The following is a 13,280-nucleotide window of genomic DNA, read 5'->3' as shown; positions in this document are numbered from 1 at the left end:
CAAATTGGTCCTCCAGCTGTTCCTTATATGTACATTTCACTATTATTGCTACCTGTCCCAACTTTTTTGGAATGTGTAGCTCTCATGAAATCCAAAATGAGCCAATATTTGGCATGACATTTCAAAATGTCTCACTTTCAACATTTGATATGTTATCTATATTCTATTGTGAATAAAATATAAATTTATGAGATTTGTAAATTATTGCATTCCTTTTTTATTCACAATTTGTACAGTGTCCCAACTTTTTTGGAATCCGGTTTGTATATATATTATCTCACAACTATAAAGCATAGTATTACACTAATAATGCTTGTTGTAAAAACCTTGTGGAATTATCATCTTTATGTGGGTTGTGCTTTAGCATGGCTCCTCAGTGCAGATGAATATAATGTTTTGAGGTGCAGCTATGTGTGGGGGCTGTCAGTCAATGCACCAGTGTGGATCTTTACTGTACATCATAAATACAGATGCTACGTCTTATATGTTCAAAATAAAAAGTGAAGAAGTAAGTAACGTCATCCACTTTTGTTCTGACCAATTGAAAAATGTTTTACAATAAATCGCACAACCAATGATGCAAATTATTATTGTTATACTTTGTTGTTGAATTGTTAATGTTAAAAACATCAACATTGCGTGACTACGTCACATGTATGTAGTGTGTATTTTCGTTATCCATAACTGGATTAAGCGAAAACATGTGTAACCTTATTACCCAAAGGACCATTGAAATGTCTTACCTGTCCAGCAGAAAAATAGCCATCTCTGAATCCCTTTTTAGGTCATGCCACCTTTCAAAAGCTCTGCCAACATTTATTCTAGTCAAGTTAAGTCTTTTACTTTTTACCACAGTTGTTGATGATGATTGTCATTTTGAACTTTCTGAATTACAAGCCACCATCTCAAATTTAAATACATTCCAGCTGCTGTAAGAAGAGGCTAAATGATGCGCCACACGCGATATAGCCTACTAGCCAGGACTCCTTCTTTCTGTTTACAGATGTGACGTAATAGCGCAAAGACAAACGTCAGCAAACTCAATTTCCTGCAAATTCCTACCAGTACCAGTCAGATTATAAAACATTATTACAAGCTTACCATTGTGAATCAAGCTAAGGTAAGGAGATAGTTTTGAACACTGATTGGTTATGTACTTGCTCAATAATTGATTTTGGATAAAAAAAATAAATAAAAAAAAGTTACGGACAGCAGCTTTAATGTTCATTTCAACATTTACTAATACATTAGTAAAATCAACAGTTGTATTTGTTAACATTACTTAATGCACTATGAACTAACATTAACAAACAATGAATGACTTTATTTTATTTATGAATACTAACAAAGATTAATAAATACTGTAACAAATTATTGCTCAATGTTAGTTCATATTAGTTAATACATTAACAACTAGTGTTAATGAATGAGACCTTATACTGTAAAGTGTTACCAACATATTTAATTAATATCTTAAGTAAAAAAGCCTTAAATACACTGTAAAAAAATGTTTTTCCTCAAATAAATCATTTTCTCACTCACTTGTGCCCCCTGGGATGTGAGTTGCATTTGAAAACTGGCAAAGGTTTAGTTCCAAGGAAACACATAAAATGTGTAGCTTGAATCAAAATGGTTTTGGATTAGAACAGTCTGTTTAAAAATGCATAAATACAAATATGGGTCAATGATGTGACGGGTCTTTTATTTATTTATTTATTTTTTAAAGGCCTTAATAATAATAAAATCAAAGATATGACATTCAAAGTATGTAAGGTAGTACAATTAGATCTCTTTTTAACTATATTTTGCTACATATAAAGGTATTTTAAACATTTTGAAGTGTCAGAAGTCATTTGGTTTAACCGTCCAAAGGCCAATACAGCCAGTTCATTTGTGATTAAAATATCTTAAAATGTAATAAATGTATATATTTTTTTATTCTGGCATGATTTTATAACAATATATATCAACATAGTGCAAAATGGTATTAAAATTATCTGTAGAAGTTGTTGCTTTGTTATGAGAAAGAATGTCCAGAAAAATTAATTTCATTGATGTCATTCGGAGTAACCAATATAAAGGGACCATTGGATCAAGTCATGTTGTTAATATCATGTGACAGGATGTGACATCATTCAGACACCTGCAAAGGACTACATGGTCATGAAGCAAAGTAACTAACTCTCTCTTAACTCTTTGACAAATTCATGTTTCACTTGCTCATCCGCATGTCCCGAAACATCAGGTACAACCGCTATAATACATGGAAAATGTTGCAATATTTTAAAAACTTGTACTAAATATTAAATGTTTCAATGTCCTTTTGCTAGCTAGCTGCCAAGCTAACTAGCTAGCTAGATATCAGCCTGTTAGCATTGTTTGAAAATATTGTCATTCGGTATAACCTAAAGTGTCATTCGGTAAAACCGAAATTTTGGTTAAACCAAATGACTTTTTGGTGACAAATTTTGTCCATCTTGTAAAAAATGACAAAAGCAGTGTTAATTGGTTATAAAAAACCACATAATCTCATTGTTAACACTTAATATAACTTCAAAATTAATTATATCTCCATTATGTTTGTTTCTTTTTTCTTTTTTTTTACACTTTTAAAACCTTTTTTGTCAATGACCCATATGCATTTCTGTTTGAGCCCAAAGAATGGTATTGTTAACTCAAATGCAACCAGTCAAACTTTTTTACAGTGTATGTATGTGACTTGGCCTGTTAGCCAGAGTGCTAATGAACAAGACAGTTGTTAGAGATATCCATCTCATCCTCTTTTCATTTGTACTTTTGCATTATGTTCCCACACCATTATGAGGATGATGTTTATTCAAGGTGAGGGTCATTAGTTTTAGATTTAGCCTGATCTGGTTTGAGCATTCATGTTAATAGGAGAGGCTTTGATGGCTTCAGACTGGGTGCTTTGTGCTGGTCCATTAGTGATAAAGGCCATCAGAGAGTTTAATGTGCACTGCGCTCATTTAGCAGCTAGGCTACCGGATGAGTCTAGCAGAGACGCACCTCATTTTCAGCTCTTTGGCAACCTTGACTCCACTTCAAAAGTCAGCATGTCCACAGGTAATCTCCATGACACACAATGGCCAAACTTGCGTCAGGGCTGCTACGGTCCCTCAAGAAAACATGCTTAAGACATTACAATGGGACCAAGCCATACTGGGCTTATTTTGCCAGCTCCAGAATTTCAGATTTATCACAGCAGCAGTGCAGCAAGTATGTGATGGAAAATTGGATGCCTTTGCCACAGATGGAGAGCTCTGGTAGCACTGGATGCTTTTTGAGCAATTGTCAACATTCTTCTATAAATCTATTCAGCAAAGCCCCTACTAAAATTTAGAGGTGCTGTTCAGAGTAACCACGCAGAGATACAAGGCCCAGGGTATTGTGGGATATGAAAAGGGTCATGAGGGAGAGGTGTGGTGGGATATTAAACTGGGGAAACCTGGAAAAGGTATCAGCAAATCCCAAAAAGATCCAGACGTGGAAAAACAGGGACGCATTAAAAACAGGCTCTATTTACAAACCAGATTATTTAATCAGTATGCAGTCCCACATGCAATAAAGAGCCAACACGTTAATGCATGTTCGAAACTCCAGAAAGCTTGCTTACTTCTCCAGATCTTTTGGATGTTTTCGGTGTTAGGTAGCCACAGCTCATGTGCATTAGTAGACTTCTGTAATATGGCAATCGAAATTCTCCATCAAACAGATAATGGTTTTAGCATGCAGTCTGGTGCAACTAACCGCATATAATATGTCATACATTTTATGTACCGTTTGTGGCAGATAATGTGGACTGAGTGCTTGATGAGGTTAAGTGCAGCGTATGGTTTCTGAAGAGGCATAACAAAGCACTCCCCGTCATATTAGCGGATTGTCTGTCCAGATTCCACAGCATGTGATAGGGCCTGTGTCTGTGTTGGATTACTGCTTGCATGTTAAATCGCTATCGATGATTTAATGGCTCATCAGGGTGTCTCCGTGCCTCGCACTAGGAACGTAAGGGCAGCAGTCTGGACATGTAGAGGGTATCCAGTGTGTTTTGGTTTACCTCTCACTCTTTCTTAAAGGGACAGTCCACCCCAAAATAAAAATTCTAACATAATTTACTCATTTATCTTTCCTCCACAGAACACAAAAGAAGATGTTTTAAGAACATTAGGAACAAAGCAATGCTGGAGCTCAGTGACTTCCATTGTATATCAAAAATAAGAAAAAAGAGACATTTTTCTTAAAATATCTTATTTTATATTCCACAGAAGAAAGAAAGTCATAGAATGAAATAAGGGTGAGTAAATGATGACGAAGTTTTAGTTTGGGTGAACTATCCCTTTAATTTATTCTGGATTATGAACTATGGGCATTGCACTCAAAATTGACTGTGAGTTTGTGGCGGCGTCCGAAAACCTAGGTAGCTGTCTTGCTGCCTCGCTGTCTTATAAGAGAATGACTTGTAAGGCAGCGTTTGTTCATGAAGGTACCTCACGAAATTGATTTCGGACAGACTTCTGAGGCAGCGTAACAGTTTAATGATCTACAGCAATACAGGGAGTGCAGAATTATTAGGCAAGTTGATTTTCTGATCATATTTTTTTCCCAAGCACATTTTACCAATTCCAATCCACATCAATCTTAATAACTACTATTAATATTGTTTTTAATCATTTATAAGTGATATATAATTGTTCATGAAGGCTGGAAATGAAAAATGCCTTATATTCAGGTGTGCAGAATTATTAGGCAAGTTTTCTTTTACAGGCAAAATGAGCCAAAAAAGAGATTTAACTCAGACTGAAAAGTCAAAAATTATTAAATACTCATGAGAAGGACGCAATACTAATGCAATACTAGAAATTGCAAAGTTAAAGCATGACCAAGGGACAGCAAAATGCTCATTGGGTCAGCGGGGTCAGACAAAAACAGGTGGAAAAGAAAAGACACGTTAACTGCAAAATAATTAAGAATTATGTGTGAAACCATCAGGAACCCTTTAGTCTCCAGCGCCACCATTTTCCAGAACTGCAACCTACCTGGAGTCTCCAGAAGTGCAAGGTCTCAGGATCTCAGAGACTTAGGTTAGCTAAAGAATCCTAAAAAATGACCCGCACTTGATAAGAATCACAAGCTGAAGTGTTATAAAATACATGAAGACTGGGTTTTTATAGGCCTTATAAACAGACAGCTTGAGAGTGACTCCTGAAGGACCAGCACCACATCCTCTTGTACCACTGTTTGAAGAATTTATCTTCCAGAATCTGGCAGTAAGTTTTGGAAGATCATTTTTAGTCCATCTCTGCAAGACAGACATTTCAGGATAAGAGATGGACTAAAAGTAAACTCCCACACCTTACTGCCAGATTCTGGATAAATTCTTCAAACAGTGGTACAAGAGGATGTGGTGCTGGTCCTTCAGGAGTCACTCTCAATCTGTCTGTCTATAAGCCCTATTAAAACCCAGTCTTCATGTATTTTATAACACTTCAGCTTGTGATTCTTATCAAGTGCAGGTCATTTTTTAGGATTCTTTAGCTAACCTAAGTCTCTGAGATCCTAACACCTTGCACTTCTGGAGACTCCAGGTAGGTTGCAGCTCTGGAAAATGGTGGCGCTGGAGACTAAAGGGTTCCTGATGGTTTCACACTTAATTCTTCACCTTAATTCTTAATTATTTTGCAGTTAACATGTGTCTTTTCTTTTCCACCTGTTGTTGTCTGACCCCGCTGACCCAATGAGCATTTTGCTGTCCCTTGGTCATGCTTTAACTTTGCAATTTCTAGTATTGCATTAGTATTGCGTCCTTCTCATGAGTATTTAATAATTTTTGACTTTTCAGTCTGAGTTAAATCTCTTTTTTGGCTCATTTTGCCTGTAAAAGAAAACTTGCCTAATAATTCTGCACACCTGAATATAAGGCATTTTTCATTTCCAGCCTTCATGAACAATTATATATCACTTATAAATGATTAAAAACAATATTAATAGTAGTTATTAAGATTGATGTGGATTGGAATTGGTAAAATGTGCTTGGGAAAAAAATATGATCAGAAAATCAACTTGCCTAATAATTCTGCACTCCCTGTATAGCGCGAGCTTTGGTGAGAACTAAACAAATATTTAATTATTACAGTAGTAATTTCTCGATAGAAATGATATCAAAATTGAAATATGTTGGTCAAAATCGTACATTTATACACAAAATGAGCAGCAAATGCAACTTTCAGATGCCATCTTTATTTTTCTAGCTCAACTGTCACAGAATGGAAAGCACAGGATTGTGGGATATAAAAGGCAGCTTAGGATACATCCATGCTTCCTTCAAAAATAGATCTGAAGAAGGTATCTCATGAGACAGGAAGTGAAGCTAACATTGGATTCGGACGTGCCTTGATGCCTTACTAACCTGAAATGTGTCCTCAGAAGGCAGCATTTTCCAGTTTTCGGACGCAGCCTGTGTTAGATTGTGGAGGGGTGGGGTTTAAGCGGACTAAATGATTAGAGAAATCTAGCAAATCTAGAAATCATTCAGAACACTTTTCACACTGCAGGATTTTGAGTCGCCGACAGGTCCAGATATTTAGCATGCCAAATATCTCACGGGCGTCAGCGACTCGTCGGCGATTCTCTCAGATCACGTCTTTGCTCATTCACACTGCGTGATTGTCACTCACGTGAACGAGTATTTTATTTACCGACATCCATTCATTATTTTCTCAGCCCCCTGGGGATCCCCAGGTGCCAGTTTGAAAATTCCTGCAGTAAAATAGTATAGATGACTTCAAAGCCAATGCACATGAACTAAAAGCCCCAAACCAGTTTGATTTCATGGTGCCCTTAACTCTCAGAGCTAATTTGAAATGTGCTGATTTGTCTAAGCTAGTATCTTATGTATCCTTTTCTTTTTCTTTTTTTTTTCTTTTTTTTCCCTCTGTTGGGCACTCTGCATGAAATGGCAATGAGATCCATTGCTCCCTGTCTGCAGTGATATTCCATGTTACAGACTTTGGAAAACAACATGACCACCAGGATTACCATGATCCCAAGTCAAATCCTAACAAAACGGCTTCCAAAAACTCAAACATCTCTGTAACTTATAATAAGACAGAGGCTGTTCTACCCACTGAGTGTAATTTCACAGATGTCAGAGTCAGGAGATGCCCATATCATTTCAGTAAGTCAGGGCCTCGCCATGCCCACAACATGGCTTCCGCGAGACCGCATGCATGTGGTGAAAGCCCTGCTTATGTGTAGCTCATGAATTAAAGAACATCAGCCTTCTGGAGTGGTGACTCCTGCATGGTGTTATTTTCTGAAACTGGTCATGTGGCCATGTTTCTGTCATTTTTCCGACACGAAAAATGCTGCAGGTTCCAGATTTCTAATCTCTAGATAAAGTCAGCCTCTGTCAGCACCACCATCATGTTATGATCAGCAGTCATCGGTTGCATTAAGGATCGAGCCTGATCCTGGTTATTTACTGCCAGCCACTCAGCTTTCCTTGAACAGGATGGAAACATGCAGTAATGTTCATTAGTTGTAAGGTCATCTGTGAACAGGGATGAGCATTAAGGCTGATGGAATTATATTGTCAGACTAGGAGATTGTCTTTGGTACATCTTTTGCAGCATTGTTGTACTCATTAAAAAAAAATTTCCTATAACCTCATAATAGCTTTTGTATCATGAATTGTTATTTTTACTTTTCTTTTTTTAAATATCTGCTAGATACTAAAATCATATGAATATGAAGAACTGGTGACTTGTTTTTTCCTTATTGTATCTTTCAAAGAAACAGGGAAACAGCTTTCATCTTAAAAGTATATTCCGCCAATTCTGTGATTAATTTAGTTATGGATATTAAGTAATATTTTTGAATTCTTGAATTTATACAAGTTTTAGTTTATTTATTTAGTTGGTAACACTTTATTTTGATTGGCTACTTTAGACATTCTACTAACTATAAATAACTTTGCAACTACATGATTGATCATGTTAGTTCACAGTGCATTAACTAATGTTAACAAATACAGCATTTGATTTTAATAATGTATTAGTAAATGTTGAAATTAACATTAACTAAGATTAATAAATGCTTTAGAAGTATTGTTGATTTTTAGTTCATGTTAACTAAAGTAGTTAACTAATGTTAACCAATGAAACCTTAAAGTGTTATCCAGAAGTTTATTGAAACAATAAATCCAAATCAACAGGCAAAGGGATGGTCAAAATATACTAGGCTTGGTGAACAAAATAGACACTCCAAAGAGGCAACCAAGGCAAAAACAGTCTATTACACATGATATCCAATAAACAGGCAAAAACATCATAACAACAAGCTGTCACAATGGCAATAGCAATACTTCGCAATGTGTTTGCAGAAAGCTTAGCTCTTTATACCTAGCAAACAGGAAGTGACCCCCTCCATACCTGGGACTGAGCTTCCTGCTGGTTAGCCATAGACACAGGTCTCTTGTGGAAAGCCAGACACTCTGACCTGCTTTATGGGTACATTTGGCCTGGTGTACCATGTCTTTGAGAGAGAACGGCCACAATTTCACTGTCGGAAACTCCTAATTCAGTGATGAAGGGTAAACTTGAGTCAGAATGCTTAAGGATGGGTGCAGTAGTGAAGATTGTTTTAAGGTTATTGGAAGCAACTTTACCAAATTTGTTTTATTGAAGTTTCTTGGGTTTGTCCTTGAGTAGTGCTGTTATTGGGACTGCAGTGATGCTGTAATTCCTGATATATCTTCTGTAGACATTTGCAAAAGGAAGAAATCATTGAAGTTTCTTTGATAGTGATAGGCTGTGGCCATTTGGTGACTGCTTTGACTTTGGATAGGTCCATCCAACCACACCTTGATGAATGATGATGTATCATAAAAATGTAGTACTGGTGGTATGGAACTCCAACAGTTCTGGTTCTGTCGGAGCTGGTTTGGGACTGTCTTGACATGTTGGGTGTGCTCTTCTTTTGTTTGGGAATAGATTAGGAAATCAATGTATCCAGTGACAAACTGGTTCAGGAGGTCTCCGAAGATTTCATTGATGAAAGACTGAAAACAGTAAGTGCATTGACAAGACCATATGGCATGACCTGATATTCATTGTGCCCTCTAGTGGTGAGGAAGGCAGTCTTCCATTCATCTCCTTCTCTGATACAAATGAGGTTATAGGCACTTTGAAGATCTAGTTTGGTGGAGGAAGTGGATATCTGTTCCTTATTGTGTTTGTATTGAAACCTCTATAATCAGTGCATGGTCTTAGCATGCCATATTTTTTTTCCCCACAAAGAAAAAACATGCCACAGCCTGGGATGTAGAGGGATGGATAAAGCCTGATTCTAGGGCTTCTTCAATGCAGTTTTCCAAAGCCTGAGTCTCTGGACGTGATGTAAACGTTACTTTTGGGAGGTGCAGTATTTGGGAGAAGTTCAATTGCACAATCTCTTGGACAATGGGGAGGTAGTTGGGTTGCCTTTGCCTTGTTGAAGACTTCTGAGAATTCAGAGTATGTTACTGGAATCACTATAATTTTGTGAGTACCTGGGCTTTTCGCGTTCATCGTAAAACATGGTAACGAGATGAGACCATTTACTGAGTTCACCTTGTTTCCAGGAAATGCTAGGGTCATGGATAGCTAACCATAAATGACCGAGAATGATCTGATTCTTGGGAGAAGAAATAACATAGAGTGAGATCTTCTCAGTGTGAAACAGGATAACAATTTTTTGGTGATGTACATATTACTACATGTACTTACTATAGCAATAACAGTAAATTATGCATAATTACAAGTAACTAACCCTAAACCAAACCCTAACCATAACTATAGTCAGTACATGTACATGTCAGTATGATTCGCAAAGCTCCGAAGCAGTGTTTTGAAATCGGCCCATCACTATATTGTTGAAAAGTCGTTAATTTGGTTTTTTTGGTGCACAAAAAGTATTCTCGTCACTTTATAATATTATGGTAGAACTACTGAACTCGTATGAACTGTTTTAAATATGTTTTTAGTACCTTTATGGATCTTGAGAGAAGAAATGTCATTGGATTTAATCAAAAATATCTTAATTTGTGTTCCGAAGATGAATGAAGGCCTTACGGGTGTAGAACGACATGAGGGTGAGTAATAAATGACATTATTTTTATTTTTGGGTGAACTAACCCTTTAATGGAGATGGATAGAGTGAAAATTTGATGAAGGGGAGTAAGGGAATGTTCATTTCCTTGAGGTGTTGTTGGTGCAGGTATTGATGATTGGATTGGAGACAGTAAAAGCATAGATGTTCCTGTAGATGACAATGTCATTCTTCTGGTGAAACTCTAATAAAACTGATTGTTACGAATGGGATTATCCAATTTAATAGCCATGGTGAAAAACTGTGATAAGTCTGCGGTCTCACCCTTGAATGCTAGCTCCGCTTGTAATTTATGGTTAAGTCCTTCTTGAAACACTGTTTTGAGTGCCAAATCATTTCAGTAACCCGCTCTTGGCTGAATTGGATGGCGCATTAAGGCAGGAACACAACAAGCTGACGCCGACAAACTAGTGGCAACGAAAGCAGACTGCAGGGTTGGCTCACGTCGGCAGCATCTGGGTCCAAAGTTGCCTTGACACACCAAACCGGTGCTCGACAGCTGACGGCCAAGTAGCACGTAAGATGCGTAAGATGAAATGCCTTTCCGTACCAGCAGGTGGCAGTAGCTGAACAGCCAATCAGAATGATCAGATGGCCCAACGGACCGACGGGTCTGAAAAAAGCAGACGAGGACCAACTTCAGCCAACGATGTGGAACACAATAAGAAAACGGTCGGCCGACAAACAAAAACTTCCCAACGGCCGACCGTCGGCTTGGTGTGTTCCTGCCTTTAGGCTGCACAGCCGATCCCCAATCCAGTGCTTCACTAATAAGCAGACTCATAATAAAAGAACATTTAGAAGTATCTTGACAAAATGATTCTGGGTGATTAGAAAAGTAAATTCTACATTGGCATAAAAAGCCTCAGAATTTCTTCACAGAACTATCTAACTTATCAGGTACCACAAATCTTACCGGCTCAGTTCTAGTTGGCGGGAATGATTGAATGTACTGTGTTAAATGTTCATTGGCTGCTCGTAGGTTGGTGAGTTGGCCTTGAAACTCCTGTAGCACCTCACTCTGGTATGCGTAGGCCACCTGGAGCTGTGATACTTCCACTGGATTCATTTCTGGTGAAGTATTCTCAGGCTTGATGTTGGGTTTGAATCCATTTGCAGAAGTTTATTGAAACAATAAATCCAAATAAACAGCCAAGGGATACTCCAATGAGAGTTAGTTGACATGTAGTTAACTAAAGTTTAATTTATAGTTAGTGGAGTGTCTAAAGTGAACCATCAAAATAAAAGTGTAACCACACTTTATTTTACAGTGTCTGTGTTATGTTACATGTACTTAATAGTAATAACAGTAAATTATGCATAATTACATGCACCTAAACCAAACCCTCATCCTAACCCTATAGAAAGTACATGTTGTTATTAATTATGTTATTAATATTACTGAATTTATGGTTGCACTGTAACAAGGACATCTTAAAATAGTGTAACCATAATTTTTGTATTGTTTATGTAGTTTCCTTTTCTTTAGTCTACTTAGTTATTCTGATCTGTAAATATGAAAGAATAAATGCAAATTTAAAGGAAACTAAGAATGAAAATCTACTGTCTAGAGATTCTAGTGTGAGTCCAGTGGGCCACTCAGATAAAACTCATCTTCAGGCCTTGGTTTAATTATCTCTGCCAAACCTTTCTTGCTTCCTTTTGATTCATTTATCCAGAAGCAGCTTGGCCTTCAGGCTGGATTTTGTGGGACACTAAACTTATGGAAGCATTTAAGGGATTCAGTAAGATTAATATTGGTGGGACCAATCAAACCAGTATTTGTACAGGGGATACTGCAGCAGACAGTGTGAGAAATGCTTTACATCTGTTCATCAAGACAGTTATGTTTCTATGTTCAGGACCTTCTCTACATAATTCCCAGGGGTGTAGATGAACATCAACAGCTATTCAGTGCCATCTAATGTGTTTATGAGATGTGTCATTGGTAGCTACCACATGAATTGGACAATTGTTGTATGGCCTCCAGTTTTAATTTCTTGGCATAGCAGAAAATGTTTTTGACAGTGATTACCCAACATTTTTACAAATCTGTTTATAAATTGTGTCAGTTTGTTGAATGTTACTTGAAAACAGAGTTTGAAATATGCATCTTTTCCACAAAATCCCTACAAACTCAGAACTTTTGTTTGTTTATTGCACAATACTTCATTTGATTTATATATTGGAATTCATGTTTCTGATGTCTGTATGTTTTGTTTGTGCTGCTGAGTTGGATAGTTTATGAGATATGAGCCTTTGGGACTCCATATGCTGTATGCCTAATAAAAGTGTTGATATAGCAGTGGCTAGTTTCTTACAGAAAAGAAACATTTCCCCTGATATTATGAATATGAACATTAAAATTTAGGAATATATCTCATCACTTTACAATGGCAAGGTTAGACTAAAGCCCTTGTTTCAGTGTTTGCATTTTGTACAGGTAACTATTTGGTATTTAGATGAAAAATAAATATTTACCAGATGCAAAAGGAGACAGTGACAAGTGGACCAAAAAATTACCATCGAAGTAGATGAATACTGAAAACAAATTGGTGCTGCTTGACTTGTCTTGCTTTGACACTTCAACTCAGATCTGTTCACTTTTAGCTTCTCCATTAATCCTTCCCTCATTCACCTTCTGGCCATGAAAACATCAGGGATGGGCAACTTCAGTCCTGAAGGGCAACTGTCCTGCAGAGTTTAGCTTGTCTATCCCTGCAATAGATCTACCAATTGGTACCTATTTTGTTTGAGAAAGAGAGGCACATTAGGAGAGGAACTTGACACTGATTTTGGTTTCATCAACCCCTGCACATCTCCTGGATATGCAAGTTTTTCCTTGTTGGGATGAAGAATCTACCCAAACGTTAACTACATTTGGTTTTTAAAAAAAAAAAAAAACACAATAATTATTCTCTTAAGTTGTTGGCTACAGCATTTGAGTTGCCTAAAGGTTCCACCATATTTGTAGGATCTTTGCAGACTCTACATCAAGGATATCCAGTCCTGCTCCTACCACACCTGCAAGTAATCCTAAAGACATTCATTAACTGGTTCAGGTTTATTTAATTTGGGCTAGAAATAAACTAGCCCCAATTAAAAAAACCTGAACC

Source organism: Megalobrama amblycephala, linkage group LG17 (assembly GCF_018812025.1).
Source record: "Megalobrama amblycephala isolate DHTTF-2021 linkage group LG17, ASM1881202v1, whole genome shotgun sequence".
Lineage (NCBI taxonomy): Eukaryota > Metazoa > Chordata > Actinopteri > Cypriniformes > Xenocyprididae > Megalobrama > Megalobrama amblycephala.
Note: the sequence above shows the minus strand (reverse complement) of the source record.